The sequence below is a fragment of the Hypanus sabinus genome, chromosome 6, assembly GCF_030144855.1.
Source record: "Hypanus sabinus isolate sHypSab1 chromosome 6, sHypSab1.hap1, whole genome shotgun sequence".
Classification (NCBI taxonomy): domain Eukaryota; kingdom Metazoa; phylum Chordata; class Chondrichthyes; order Myliobatiformes; family Dasyatidae; genus Hypanus; species Hypanus sabinus.
Window position 1 is genome coordinate 165,050,807 of NC_082711.1, and position 15,696 is coordinate 165,066,502.

At 44.6% G+C, this 15,696-nt stretch overlaps 1 long non-coding RNA gene across 1 annotated transcript in view; it reads right to left on the reverse strand.

The window, feature by feature from the left end:
• The window catches only part of LOC132396037 (uncharacterized), a 194,548-nt gene that overhangs the window by 146,158 nt on the left and 32,694 nt on the right, over positions 1-15,696 (reverse strand). The window contains exon 2 of the long non-coding RNA XR_009512816.1: positions 12,658-12,830. This is a non-coding gene — a long non-coding RNA (uncharacterized LOC132396037). The remainder of the gene's footprint in view (positions 1-12,657; positions 12,831-15,696) is intronic.

Below are 15,696 nucleotides of genomic sequence, written 5' to 3' on the forward strand. Positions count from 1 at the left end.
GCTTGATTCCACAAATCAGCATTAAAAGTCAATAGTGAACATTCTGGACGAACCGTGCTCCAAAAGCTGACCCCTGGCTGGACTGTGCAAACACATAAGTAAAGTAACCCCCTCAAGAGTAAGCTACCTTATATATAACCTCTTGATAAAATTTATGGACTGTGAAAATTGAACTTTCATGTAACAAATGAAACAGATCTACAGAGGGCTAGCAAGCTCCGTGATAAGGAGAGCCTGTCTATGTTGACTCAATCTGTAAAATTGAGAGCACAGCCTTCAGAACCCTAATTGCCTCGGGAAAAAGAGTGAGGAGTAAAACAGAGAGCAAGATCCTTCCCTAGGTTCTGAGTTTCACAATTTCGAGGACTCAAGTTTCCAAGTCTCAAGGTCTTTTCTGGGTCTAAGCATCCCAGTCTGAGTGTTCAAGGTTTCCCAAGGTTTTTTTTCAATGTTTCCTAGGCTTTCTCAATGTTTCCAGGCTTTTTTTCAAAGTTCTCCCTGCCTTGATGACTCACAAGTCTCCCTCCTGGGGCCCCATTCAAGGCTTCCTGGTCTGTCAGTCTCTTGAAGTTCCCAAGCCCCCGCCTCTCGTGTCGTCCCTGGATCTCGACATTTCAGGTTTCAGGTACCAGCCGTCGGGAGGGGGAAGGGGTCCTGTAATGAGTTTTTGGACCTGTGTGGGGTGCTGTAGAGCGTTGGGCGCCAATGTTTTTTGAGCAGCTGAATTGGTTAATTGTTGTTTATCAACAGTCATTAATCGTTTAGATTTCCTTATGTGTTTTCTTAAGCAACTCACTCTTTGTAATATGGAATCAAGATGCTTTCTGCTTGAACTTGTTAAGTTTGTTTTGACAGGCTCAGAGATTCCAGGTTACTTATATTATTTCAGTGGATGCCTGATCAGCGCTAATCGCAGGGTCCTCGTTTTGAGACTGTTCCTTCCCGTGGTGTCGCTCGGCTGAACCATCAATGGTCTATTGCAGTTACAATGAATAAACTTTTGTCACTGTCTCTACATCAGTCCGTTTTTGTTCCGCACTTGGGTTCCGATATTGCCAGTGACAGGAGGCCTGTCTTGCGGTTAAAGGATTGTGTATGTGTGTGGGTGGAAGGGAGGAAATGGGGCTTGTTTTGTTACTTGTTGTGTTCTGTGTTGTTCAGCCGAGCATTGTGGGTATGCAATGTTGGCGCCAGAGTGCGTGGTGACACTTGCCCCCAGTACCCCCGTGGGTGTGTTAGCGTAATTTCAATGTTACAGGACAAATGAACCTGCATCTTGAATCCTGACACAAGAGACTGCAGATAATGGAGCAACAACCAATCCGCTAGAGCAATTCAGTGGGTCACGCAGCACCTGTCAGAGGGAAAGGAAATGTCAACACCTTGCTCGGGACAGTCTCAAAGCAACCACAATTCCTTCCCCCCGCAGACCCTGCTGAGTTTCTCCGGCAGATTTTACTGATGGAGGACATAATGGTGGTAGAGGTAGATACGTCAGGGGCATGTAAGTAACTCTTAGATAGGCACATGGATGATAGAAAAATGGAGGCCTATGTAGGAGGGATTGGAGTAGGTTAAAAGATTAACATAGCAACAGGGGTCGAAGGGCTGTGCAGTACCGTAATGTTCTGTGCTGATAATATGTTTTATTAACTTATTTATGGTAACACTTTGCCATATGTGATACATGTTGTGTGGGTGCACTATGCCCAGAGGAACATTGTTTCATTTGGTTGTATATATGTAGAGTCAGACGACAATAAACAAACTCCAATTTGAACTTTAATTATCTATGTTCTGTAATGCACCTAGCTCAACGAGTTAACGAACCTTACCTCTGCCTCTGAAGGGGAGACCCTTTTAAATTGTACTTTGTAAATTGTGCTTTTTAAATTGTACTGTTTTTGCAACAAGCAGTGTTTTGAAAGAATATTTTTTTGTACATTGTGAGTATGTAATCGAATACCAGCTCAGTTTGGATTGATTGGATGACTTTCTCCCAGTCACGATCTGAATCAGTGTTGTACAGCAGATGACATCAATCACAGTCAACTCAATGCCTATTCACAAATGTGGTTCACAGCAAATCAGAGTTCAAGAATGGCCATGGTTCAATGCATAAAATCCAGTAAAGAAATAATTTTCATATTCTCTGTGCTGAAAAAAGGCATCCCTCTGCCATTGAGTTTCTAGGTACAGTCTTAACCAGGAGGAAAAAACAATGCTGCATTCAAAACTCTAAGGCTGGGCAACTTACAGCATATTTTCTTATCCAGCTCACAGCCCACATGGGTTGTAGGTGTGAATGAAATTCTAACCCAACCTGGGAAAACGTTATCTTACTCCGTGATAATAAATTATGGGATGTTCCTCAGGGAGCTGGTGCACACAAATTGTGTTGACATTTAAATGAAAATTAATTGGCTTTCTCCCAGGAAAGAATATTTTGTGATGTAGCATCTCAGTAATTTATTAAGTGATAGACAGACGATAAATATCAAAATTGCCCACACATCACTGGCACCATCGAGGATGTATACACTGAAAAGTGCTGGAAAAGGGCCAATAATATCATGCAGGATCCCTCCTGTCATACTCGTGAACTGTTCACCTCACCCCCATCAGACTTAGAAAGCAGTCACTTTTGTGGAGTACCTACGCCTCAGGGACTGCAGTGATTCAAGAAGGCAGCTCATACCACCTTCTCAAGGGCAACTAGAAGAAGAAAGCCCTTAACTCTGAGTGGAGTCTTCAGGACGCTGTTGTGATGGTGTTTTTTTTTAGCAGGCTTTCTTGTTTTTACGAGGCTGGTCAATGAGCCGGTGGATTCGAACTCGGAAGCCTTCGCTCCGAAGTCCAGCACTGATGCCACTACACCACCAGCCAGCTAAGGGCAACTAGGGATGGGCAATAAATGCTGGCTTAGCTTGTGATGCCCACATCCCATAAATGAACAAAATAAAAAATATATATTTTGTTCTCCTCACACTTGTGTATAGGAAATTACATAAAACAATCTGGAAGACTGTGAATAAGTTTTCTACCATTGTGGTTCTCTTTGTCTCACCCCAGTCACTTCCACTGGTGGACTAGGTCCAGAGAAAATCATTGTCCTAATTAACTCCATTCTTGCAGTGGTACAAGGCTACCACCTTGTGGAAGCTTAGCACACTTCACCGAGCTGCTGAGCTCTTTAGTCACTGAGCTTTCCCAATTTCACCTTCCAGGAAGTATTTGGTATCAGTTATTGGTCTGCTGTATCTTGTCACATGTACCAAGATGCAGCAAAAAGCTTATCTTGCATGGAGTTTATACAGATCAAATCATTACACAGTGCATTGAGTTAGTATAAAGTAAAACAATAACAATGCAGAATAAAGCATAAAAACTACCCCAAAAAAATGCAGATGACATGCAAGATCATAAGGCCAAGAGTCCTTCTTATTGTACAAGTGGTCTGTAAGAATTCTATTCTTATGGCATACAACCTCTTCTATGTCAGTGAGATTTTTCTATGTATCATACAAACTTTTTATGCTTAGAAGATTAGCTCCACTGCAATTGCTGATCGACTGATTGATTGATTGATTTATATACTTACTCTTTGCAATTTATTTACTGAGACCCGGGTATTGCTGCCTGGACCTGCCTTCATTACACATCCCTAATGGTCCACAAGAAGGTGGCAGAGGGTCACCTTTTTGAACTGGAGCAGACACCCTAGCAGAGGCTCTCCACAGTGCTGGCCCCACAAGTCAGAATGGTGAGTGAGTTCAAAGATCAAAGCTCTAAGTAAATATATTATCAAAGTACATAGCTCTCACCATACACCACCCTGAGTTTCAGTTTTTTGCAGGCAATCGCAGTAGAACAGAGAAATTCAAAAGAATCAATGGGAAACTACAATGATTGATGGACAACCAAGATGCAAAACAAGACAAACTGTGCAAAAAAGATTTATTCCAAAGGAAATTATTGTTGCAAGGTTGCTCAGTCAGAAATATCTATTTTAAAACACAAAATGTAAGCATTGAGGTACAAAAAATATTAAATGTGCTTTAAAAAATGCAAAATAGTGCATTAAAATAGTGCAAAATAGAGATGTACAATGAAACTCCTCCTGAGGACATGAGTTGTAGAGTCACTGAAACTGAGTCTGTAGGTTGTGGAATCAGTTCAGTGTTGGGGTGAGTGAAGTTATCCACTCCAGTTCAGGAGCCTGATGGTTGAGGGGTAATAACTGTTCCTGAACCTGATAGTGTGTGTCCTGATGCTTCTGTACCTCCTGCCCACCAGCAGCAGCGAGAAGCGAGCGTGACCTAGATGGTGGAGTTCCTTACTTTGTAGTGGCGGAGCTTTGTGTAGATGTCCTTGGAGCAGAACCTGCAGTTGATGACATTCTCCTGTATATGCTTCCATTGCTCTTCCTGGGGATAGAGCTGTTGAGTTTGGCAAATGCTGTTGGAATTTTAGATGGTCCCACAGGATTGAGAATGATTTGTTTCCTCTCCATTTTTATGATTTCTAGCAATGTGGGAACCACAGACTCTTTCACCAGGTGGTTGCTGATGGTGTCAGGGAGAGGTGAACAGTTTTGGACACAGTGCAGGTGAGAGCAGTGAGATTAGAGGTGATGCAATTTTTCACAAACACATCTTTCAATCTTTTCCTCTGTCCCCTTGGTAATCTCTGAATAGAGAAAAACCCATTGGAAGAACTCAGCAGGTCAGGCAGCCCTTGTGGAGGCAAAGGGCAAGTTTCAGAACCCGAATTCTCCTGAACCAACTCCAGACACCAACACCCTGCTTCTTTCACCACCTTCACCCACTCCACCTGCCCATCACCCCCAAACCCCCCCCCCCAGAGTCCCCTCCCCCTAATGTTCCCATCTGCCCATCGCATCTCCAAGTTCCACCTTTCTATCATCAAATTCCTTCCTCTGTAGCTGTTTGTACCCCTTCCTCCCCCTCCAACACTTATCACCTGACAACCTGTCTCTACCTCCACTCTGCTCTTCCCATCCACCCCTCCCTCCTCCTCATCTGAATCCGCCTCCAGTTTACCAGCTCTCACTCCACCTCTTCCCTTCATCTCATTCCACTAGTTACCTCCCTCTATCTTTCAGAGGCATACAGGATGTGGTGATATTGCAGCTTTGCAGCAGCAGTACAGTGCAATACGTTAAAACAATAAGTTCCAATAACATATAAATAACTAATAAGTAGTGCAAAATGAGAGAAAAATAGTGAGGTAGTGATCATGGACCATTCAGAAATTTGATGGCGGAAGGGAAGAAGCTGTTCTTAAAATGTTGAGTGTATGTCTTCAGCCCCCGTCCCTCCTCCCTGATGGGAAGAGCCTTGTCCTGGATGGTGAGAGTTAGTAACGATGGGTGTGCTTTTTTGAGGTACCACCTTTTGAGGTTGTCCTCAATGGTGGAGAAGCTAGGCCCACGATGGAGCTGGCTGAATCTGTGACCCTCTGCAGTCTCTTTCAATCCTGTGCACTGACCCTGATCCTGCACTGTTGTGGGAAAAGGTGCATTGCAGTGAGTCCTCGCTCTGGAAGGAGCTAATTCCAGCCGTGACCCGAAATCTTGAAGTAGTTCATCGCAGTAGGTATGAGTGCTGATAGGAGGATGTCGTTGAGCCGGCTCAGGGGCAGCGAGTACAGTCCCAAGCCACTCATAGTCCAGCGCCCTTTTGCCCATCTAGTCGATGCTGAGCTGTTATTCTGTCCAATCCCATTGACCTGCACCTTGGTCAGACCCTCTAGACCCCTCCCATCCTTGCACTTGTCCAGCTTTCTCTTAAATGCTGCAATCAAGCCCCATTCCACCACTTCCACCAGCAGCTCATTCCACACTCACAACCCGCTCAGTAAAGACATTTATTGAGTGAAAGAGTGTGGAGTAGCCCTGCTGGCCCTCGAGCCACGCTGCCCCAGCAGCCCCTGACAAACCCAATTCACCCAAACCTAATCGCGGGACAACTTACAATGACCAATTGACCTACCCAATACGTCTTTGGACCACGGGAGGAAACCGGGAAGTCCCAGAGAAAACACACACATTCCGCACATTCTCTGCACTCTTGTAATCTTCTTATATACTTCCTGTGGGTAGGTGACCAGAACTACACACAGTACAAGTCAGATCTCACCAATGTCTTGTACAACTTCAACATAACATCCCAGCTCCTGTACTCAATATTTTGAATTATGAAGGCAATCAGTATGAACAGTATGCAAAGCAGGCCTTTCACTGCATCAATACTATTAAAGGTATACTATTAAAGGTCAGACTCTGTCCAGATATAGACACTACCTGGCACCTGCTTGTGTTGTCCAATTCTTTATGCATGGACTGTGGACTTCCTCGATGCCATGTTTACTTACAGTCTAAAAATACACATTCAATTCACTCTCAAGGTCAATTATAAGGTCAGTGATTCAGCCCAAAGCTAAAAACATTAATCCTCACATAAAACTGCAAACATTTCATGAAAAGTCTCTTTAACAGCCACTGGAGCTGACTCTCTGGAATGGCATTCATTTTGTTGACACACCTTTACAGAAAGCCACCCAGAGCTTCAGCAATGATGTCCACAAGCGCTAATCATTGACAGTTTGTTCTGATTTGGCTCACCTGCTTGGAATTAAAGGTGCAAGAAGTGCTGGAAATCCAGAGCAACTCCCCTTCCATAGATGCTGCTCCCAGATTTTGTGCATGCTTAAAATTACATATTGACATTGAGCGCCACCCTGTGGCTAAGAGTTAGTGCTGCAACATGCTTAAAATGAGAAGAGATGTGGAACAACAATCAACTATTATTCTATTGTTACTGTTTTATCGGAGTGGAGTTTAAATTGTCAATGTTTCCCATCCAATGGAAAGACCAGCCTTGCTGCCTAGTTCAGTCCCAGCTGACATCAGAACATTGCCATGTCCTTTGGTGGCACCTTGGGGTTGAAGACATTTTGTTTCCTCTCCAGTTCCATGGTTTCTGAGGGGGCTGATAAAGCTAACATGGGACCTAGACTCTGCCAATTTAGTCAAAAATGTTTAAATTAAGCAATTAAAACACCAGAAAACATGTAAAACTATTAAATATATCTGTTAGTTTAATGTTGTGATTGGGTCAAATGCTCTGTTTCTGTGCTGGCGTACACTATGGCTCTTTAACTCACAATAGGATCATATAGCACAGAAGCAGGCCCCTTGGGCCATCTAGTCCATACCAATGCCCCTCATCCCTGAATCTATTCAAATTTCTCTTAAATTTTGCAATCGAACCTGCATCCACCACTTCCTCTGATAGCTCGTACCCCTCTTGCACCACCCTCGAAGTGAAGAAGTTCCTTCTCAAGTTCCTTGAAATATTTCACCTTTCACCCTACCTGTATTCCCAGAATCCCCTCTTCAGTGCTCCACCATTTACTGTGATTTGGTCTCCAAAAGTGCAACATAATCCTTCAGGTAAAATATGTTATTCTCTCCCTCTCAACTCTTCTATTTACCACTCTGGCCTTTAACCTTTTCCCACTTGCCAACCATTTCCATCCTTCCTTTTCTCCGATGGCCCACTCTCCTCTCCTATTAAACTCCTTCCTCTCCAGCCTTTTAACTTTCCCACCCATCTGGCTTCCGCAATCACCTTCCACCAAGCCTTTTTCCCCTCCTCCCACCTTTTTATTCTGGTGTCTTCCCCTTTCTATTCCAGTCCTAAAGAAGAGACTTGGCCTGAAACATCAACTGTTTATTCACCTGCACAGATGCTGCCTGACTTGCTGAGTTCCTCCAGCATTTGTCTCTGTGTTGCTGCAGACTTGCAACTTCCTTGTGTTTCTGATTTGCATTCCATACTTGTCTGCGTTAAATTCCATCTGCCATTTTTCATCACATTTTTCCAGCTGGTCCAGATCGTGCTGCAAGCTTTGATAGCCTTTCTTGCCGTCTACTAATACCCCAATCTTGGTTATCTTCTGCAAATTTGCTGATCCAGTTTACCACATTATCATCCAAATTATTATAGATGATAAACAACAATGGACCCAGCACTAACCCCTAAGGCACCAGGCCTCCAGTCAGCAAGACAACCATCTACTATCTATACTCAACATAATTTTGTATGCCGCTAAAAGATCTTATTGTTGGCATCCGTCTGTCTCAAAGGACAATGGGTGATGATCATCATCACAAGCCTGGATGGGAGGTATGGAGATCCCGAGATGCCCAGTCATCATGAACCCCCTCTCAGCCTCACCAGTGTAGTCCAAAGGGAAGCTTATGAAGTAATACGTTTGGCACCAGCTTGGCTGCAGGAGCTGACAGAAGGATATTCAATGATGTCCAGCTGTCTTATGGGCCCCACTCTGGACTTCTTGTCTGGGTTTACTCCCATAGCCTTCATCTTTCCTGAGGCTGCCCACAGGCAGTGGGGCTATTTATCCGTACCTGGGGGATCTGGTTCACGAGCACCAGGGCATGTCAACACACTGATGGGCCTGCGTGCTACGTGTGCAGGGACCAGACCTCCTCCCCATCCTCTTTAGCTCAGCCCGAGGCCAAAAGTAATTCAGTTTCCATGTGTCACCAGTAAGGAGGCACTACGAGAGGCTTGCTATTGGAGAGGCTGTGTACTGGCAGGGAGGGACGTACACATTCAACTCTCCTTTTCACAAGACTGTTAGCCAGTGGTGGAAAATGGAAGTAAGAGTGACAAGCACTATCCCCTACACTACCACACTGGACGCATCACAACATCCATTTTGACACTCAAAGATCTATAGTACCTTCATCCTCCGACGTTGCAGGGAATCTATTCAACCTTTCCTATATCTCAGGTCAAGTCCAGGCAACGTCCTTATAAACTTTCTCCACACTGTTTCAAGCTTATTGATGCCTTTTCTCGAAGTGGATAATCAGAACTCCAAATCTGGCCTCATTGATCGGCAGACTGTCCATCGCATCTGACGATGACAGATTTGTGCATTATTTCTGTATGGTGTGAACTGCACAAAGAAGCCCATGTGGGAGAGTCTTTAAAGTGGGAAAGCCATTGCACTGGGACGGTTCCACTCTCTCGACCTCGGAAGTCTGAGTCCAGTGGTAAGAGTAGTCCTCACAACTTCCTTCATGGTGGATGACCATGGCCTCTCCGGTACCTCATCATGCCCGTCGCTCTCCATGGAGCATTGCAGAGCCACCATCCTGGTCGTTGTAGCTCACTACTGATCTCAACTGCTCAGTCCACTGGAGTTAACTTCACACGCAAGGACAAGCATATCCCTATCTCACTGGGGTACGAGGTCTACCCTCAGCTGGTTTAGCCTGCCTTTCAAAGCAGTGGCCACTGTTGCATGCAAACAGCTGCTTGGAGCCACGAGCTTTGTTAATGTCCGTCGAAATGAATTGAGGTGTTGAACTTGTGTCTAACCTGGTGCACACTTCCACCTTCAGATTGTTCAGTGTAACTGCTTGGAAGCTGAAAAACAGCCACTGCTCTCCATGAGGGATCCAACGTCAACATTACAGTCAGAAAGACAGTGACAAGGACCTCTCAGGGTCTCTCAGCACCTCCGGATTAACGTGATCCACCCTCACAAGCACCTTGGATTGTCAGTCTGGGCTTCCTTCAATAACGTCGTACATCACTGATTAAGAGTAAATGAGGGACTGTTTCACTACAATGCTGAGGCTGCATTAACATCTTCATCTGTGCTTCTTATCATGGTCAGAGTGCAGCTCAGGAAATAAGTACATGATCTGTCATGGTTATTAAAGCACAAGTGGCAAACTGGGCACAAATGAAGGGGCAGAGAATGTGGGTGACCACCTGTGCAGACACTTGAATTTGTGTGGACTGCAGGCAGTCAGAAGCACTACCGCCCACGGTCAGCTGCGGTTAACATATGAGAAGTGTTTGATGGCTCTGGGCCTGCCCTTGCTAGAGTTCAGAAGAATGATCTAATTGAAACCGATTGAATATCGAAAGAGTGGACATGGAGAGGATGTTTCCCATCATGGCAGAGCTTAGGACCAGAGGCCGTCCCTTTCTAACAGAGGTGAGGAGGGATTTCTTCAGCCAGAGGGTGGTGAATCTGTGAAATTCAAGTTCAGTTTGTTGTCATTCAACCGTACACATATACAGTGTGTGTGTGTGTGTGTGTGTGTGTGTGTGTGTGGGGGGGGGTGTCAGGGCACCATCATGACAAGCTTTTTGCACTGATCTTTTTGGTGATTGCTCATCATACAGCGTGTCTTGGGCAAAAATGAAATCTGGCGGAGCCCATCCCTCTCCTGGATTTTTTTTGCTAGCTTGACACTCAACCCAGGCAGGGATGGAGAACATGCAAGGGAGCTGGCCAGATTCAAACTCAGGACCTCTCGCCCCAAAGTCCAGCGCTGATGCCACTACGCCACCAGCTGGAATATGTACAGTATATATACAGTATTGCTAAATGAGACAACATTCCTTCAGACCAAGATGCGCAACACAGTATGTATAACTCACACACAAAGTAATAGCACAGATAGTTAATTTTCTTTCTGTTGAGTATGCCCGCAAGGAAGTGAATCTCAGGGTTGTGTATGGTAACATATCTACTATAATAATAAATTTACTTTGAACTTAAAAAAAAGTTAATAAATAATAAGATGCATATATGATACAAGTTAAAAAGTAAACGGTATAACACTACTGGTGCTTTGTATATGATGAGACCTGGGCGGTGGCAGGGAGTTCAGTGGTCTTACGGCCTGGGGAAAGAAGCGGCTTCCCTTCCTGACAGTTCTTATCCTAAAGCTACGGTACCTTCTGCTGGATGGTAGGGAGGCCAAAAAGATTGTTGGACAGATGAGTGGGATTATTGACAAAGCTAAGGGCCCTGTGTATACAATGCTCCTGATAATTATCTCAATGATCCTCTCAGTATCCCTTGCAAGTCTTTGTAGCAACTAGCAGTCAGATGCTTTGCAGTTGCAGACAGTGATCTGGCTGTTCAGGACACTCTCAACGGCGCTCCTATAAATATTGTTTAAAATGGGGGGACGGGGGTGGGGAGCATCACCTCACCTCAATCTCCTCTGGAAGTGGAAACGCTGCTGTGCGTTCTTGACTAGAGAGGCGGTGTTGAAGGACCAGGTGAGATCCTCTGTTATGTGCACTCCCAGAAACTTGGTGCTCCTAACTCTCCAGAGGAGCCGTGTATGTGCAGTGAGGAGTGGTCAGCCTGCTCCTTCCTGAAGTCCACAGTCACCTCCTTGGCCTCGTCCACGTTGAGAATCAAGTTGGGCTCATAGTATACTACCTCGTCCTCTCTGTACGGCCATCCAAGAAAGCATCGCCTCTTCGCTGATGAGGCCAGCGACGGTAGTGTCATCAGGAACTCGATGATTCAGTTCAAATTGGATCTAGCAGTGCAGCCGTGGATCAGCAGTATGAACAGCAATGGGCTGAACACACTGCCCCGGGGGTGTGTCGGCGGTCAGCATGATGGAGCTAGAGATGTTGCTGTCAACACAGACTGACTATAGCCTTTCTGTCAAGAGGCCCAGGATCCAATAGAATCATAGAAAATTACAGCACAGAAACAGGTCTTTTGGCCCTTCTTGACTGTGCCGAACCATTTTTCTGCCTAGTCCCACTGACCTGCACCTGGTCCATATCCCTCCATACACCTCTCATCCATGTACCTGCCAAGTTCTTCTTAAATGTTAAAAGTGAGCCTGCATTTATTACTTCATCTGGCAGCACATTCCACACTCAAATAACAGAGAGAGGCCCTAAGACCCATCAAGGACAGTTTACCCACCAGTTTCTGAGGGATGATCATATTAACCGTCACTGTGGAGGCCAAGTCATTGGGTATATTTAAAGCGGAGATTGATGGGTTCTTGATTAGTAAGGGTGTCAAAGGTTATGGGGAGAAGGCAGGGAAGAATGGGGCTGAGAGGGATAATAAATCAGCTATGATGGAATGGTGAAGCAAACTTGATGGGCCAAATGGCCTAATTCTACTCCAATATCTTTTGGTCAAATCCAGAGAAAGTAGCTCCTTGACCAGATGGATTCAAGAAATGTAAACATAGGTGAGCTTCACACCAGCCCCCCACGCCACCTGGCTGGACTGACAGGATAATAAGGGCCTTCACCGAAGGATGTTAGGGGAATGGATAAAATGAAGCACTCATGGTGTGGTGGGGATCCTCCACACCCGAGCTGAGGGAATTGTACAGGCAAAACTCCTCTACATCTGAATGAATAGTTGACGAGAAATTACATGCAAATCTATGGAACAAGGGCTGGGATTAAGCTAAATCCTTTAACCGTTAGCATGCAAATTGTGGGCCAAATAGCCTCACAGCATCTTACAACACAGGAATGCACATTTTGCCCATAACACCAATGCTGAACGAATTGAATAATTTAGACCATACGGCCAAAGATATAGGAGCAAAATTAGGCCATTTGGCCCATCGAGTCTGCTCTGCCATTTTATCATGGCTGATCCAGTATTCCTCTCAGCCACAATCTCCTGCCTTCCTCCCGTATCCTTTCATGCACTGACCAATCAATTTATACTAATCCCAGTCACCGGCAAACAGCCCTTTGTCAAAACACAAAGCACTCAAATCACATGGAAAACTCTACAAACCTGTTATCTCCCAGTAATGCTTCAGCGCCAAGGAGAAGAGTCGAATCACATGCCCACTTGAGGGGGAGATTCCTCCTACATTCTTCTCATCCACCACAGGTTTGCTTCAAGTACGGCGTGCACGGAGGTTCAACATAAAACATCTCTACCCTCATTTCCGCTCTGCAACACCACTTTATAAAAAGTGGCAAAGATAGGGATAGATTAGTGACTTATGGTATAATTAACATTAATTAATGCAGGATTAAGGATCAGCAACATGCAACAATTATACCTAATAGAGAACTATACAAAACTAAAATTAATGTGCTGATATGGAACAAAATGTGCATGAATTTGTAAATACCAGCAATGTAAACAGCATTATAAAAAGTGGTTTCAAGTGTTTACAGTGCAGTGTAGTGACTGAGGTAATAGATAGAGAGGGGTGGGGTGGTGTGCTAGCTAGAATGGTTGATCAGATTAACTGCCTGGGGAAGAAACTTTAAGATGGTGTGAAGCTGTTGTTTTAATAACCTTCTAGAAAGGAGTTTGTTGTGTGGGTAATGCCACACAAAGATTCTTCCTATCCTCTTCTTTGTCCTGGGCACGTATAAATCATGTATGTTGGTAGAGACTGCAGCCAATGATCTTTTCTACTGTCCTGACAGTTCACTGTAATTGTCATATACTGTGAGAGGATGCTGCACCAAACCAGACAGTAATGGCTGATGTGGGGTTGCTCCCTATGGTGACAGTGTAGCATTACACCAGTAGGTTCAACGTGAAAGAGACACAGGGATAGTATGCTGCCTTCCAGTTGCTAGGGTCAGAGATGTCTTGGACTGAGTCCACAGAATTCTAAACAAGGAGGTTCAACAGCCGGAAGTCATGGTACTTATTGGTATTGATGACATTGGTAGGAAAAGGGAGAAGGTCCTGAAGAGAGAATAAATACAGGGAGCTGAGTAGAAAGATGAAAAGAAGGACCTCTAGGATAATAATCTCTAGATTGCTGCCTGTGCCATGCTCCAGTGTGGGTAAGAATAGGATGATTTTCCAGATAAATGTTGCTGATGAATTGGTGCCGTGGTCAGGGCTTCAGATTTCTGAATCATTGGGATCTCTTCTGGGGAAGGTATGAACTGTACAAAAAGGACAGGTTACACCTTAACCTGAGTCCAATATCCTTGTGGGCAGGTTTGCCAGAGCTGCTGGGGAATGGTTAAACTAATCTGACTGGGGGACAGGAACCGGAGTGATAGGGCTGAGGATGGGGCCGTTGGTATACAAGTAGATGCAGTGTGTAGTGGGACTGTGAGGAAGGACTCGCAGATGATAGGGCAACATTGAATTCAGTGGGATGAGTTGACACGTAAGATGGGGGCAAAATCGAAAAGCATGATGAATACAGGACTGAAGGTGAGAGAGGAGCTGGCCAAAGTTGATTGGAAGGGAGCATGAGCAGGGACGATGGCAGACCAGCAGTGGCTGGAATTTCTGGGAGCAAGTCGGAAGATGCAGGATAAATACATCACAAAGATGAGGAAGTATTCTGAAGGGAGTATAACTCAACCAAAGCTGACAAGGGAAGTCAAAGACGGCAGTAAAGAAAAAGGGTGGGCATATATTAGAAAATTTGTGGCAAGTTAGAGGATTGGGATTCTTTAAAAACCAATAGAAGGCAACTAAAAAAAAACCATAAGGAGAGAAAAGATGAAATATGAAGCTAATCTATCAAAAAGACTACCAAAAGTTCTTTTGGATATATAAAGAGTAAAAGAGAGCCAAGAGTGGATATCGGACCACTAGAAACGGACACTGGAGAGCTAGAAGTGGGGAACAAAGAAACGATGGACATAATTAACAAGTACTTTGTGTTAGTCTTCATTGTGGAAGACACCAACAGTATGCCAGAAATTTGAGTGTTGGGTGGTGGGGGGGGGGGGGCAGAAGTGAGTGTAGTTGGTATCACTAAGAAGAAGGTGCTTGATAAGCTGGAAAGTGTGGAGACAGATAAGCCGCCTGACCCAGATGGTTCTGAAAGAGGTCGCTGAAGATCCTGGAGGGATTAATAATGATCTTTCAAGAATCACTACATTTGGAATTGTTCATGAGGACTGGAAAATTGCAAATGTCACTCCACACTTTAAGAAGGGAAGGAGGCAAAAGAAAGGAAATTATAGGCAGCTAGCTTGATTTCAGTGGTTGGGAAAATCTTGGGAGTGCATCATTAAGGATGAGGTTTCAGGGTACTTGGAGGCACATGATAAAATAGGCCAAAGTCAGCATGGTTTCTTTAAGGGGAAATCTTACCTGACAAATCTGTTGGAATTCTTTGATGCCAAAGAAGTGGCACATGGTATACAGTGTAGGGAAGCGTATAGTCATGCACTTTGGTAGAAGGGATAAAGGCATAGATGATTTTTTAAACTGGGAGAAAATTTTAAAAAACGGATGTGCACAGGGTCTTGTGAGCACTCGTGCAGAACTCCCTAAAGGTTAACTTAAAGATTGAGTCAGTGGTAAGGAAGGTAAATGCAATGTTATCATTTATTTCGAGAATATAAAGGCAAGGACGTAATGCTGAGACTTTATAAGGCACTGGTCAGACCACACGGAGTATTGTGAACAACGTTGAGCCCCGTATCTAAGAGAAGATGTGCTGGCTTTGGAGATGTCTAGAGGAGGTTCACAAGAATGATACCAAGAGTGAAAGGGTTAATGTATGAGGGGTGTTTGCTGGTCTGCACCTGTACTCACTGGAGTTTAGAAGGATGAGTGGGGATTTCATTGAAACATATCAAATATTGAAAGGCCTAGATAGAGTGGATGTGGAGAGTATGCTTCCTATTGTGGGTGAGTCTAGGACCAGAGGGCACAGCCTCAGAATAGACTAACATCCATGTCAAGCAGAAATGAGGAGGAATTTCTTTGCCAGAAGGTGGTGAAACAATAGAATTCATTGCCACAGAAAGGTGTGGAGGCCAAGTCATTGAAAATATTTAAATCAGAGACTGATACGTTCTTCATTAGGCAGGGCGTCAAAGATTACTGGGA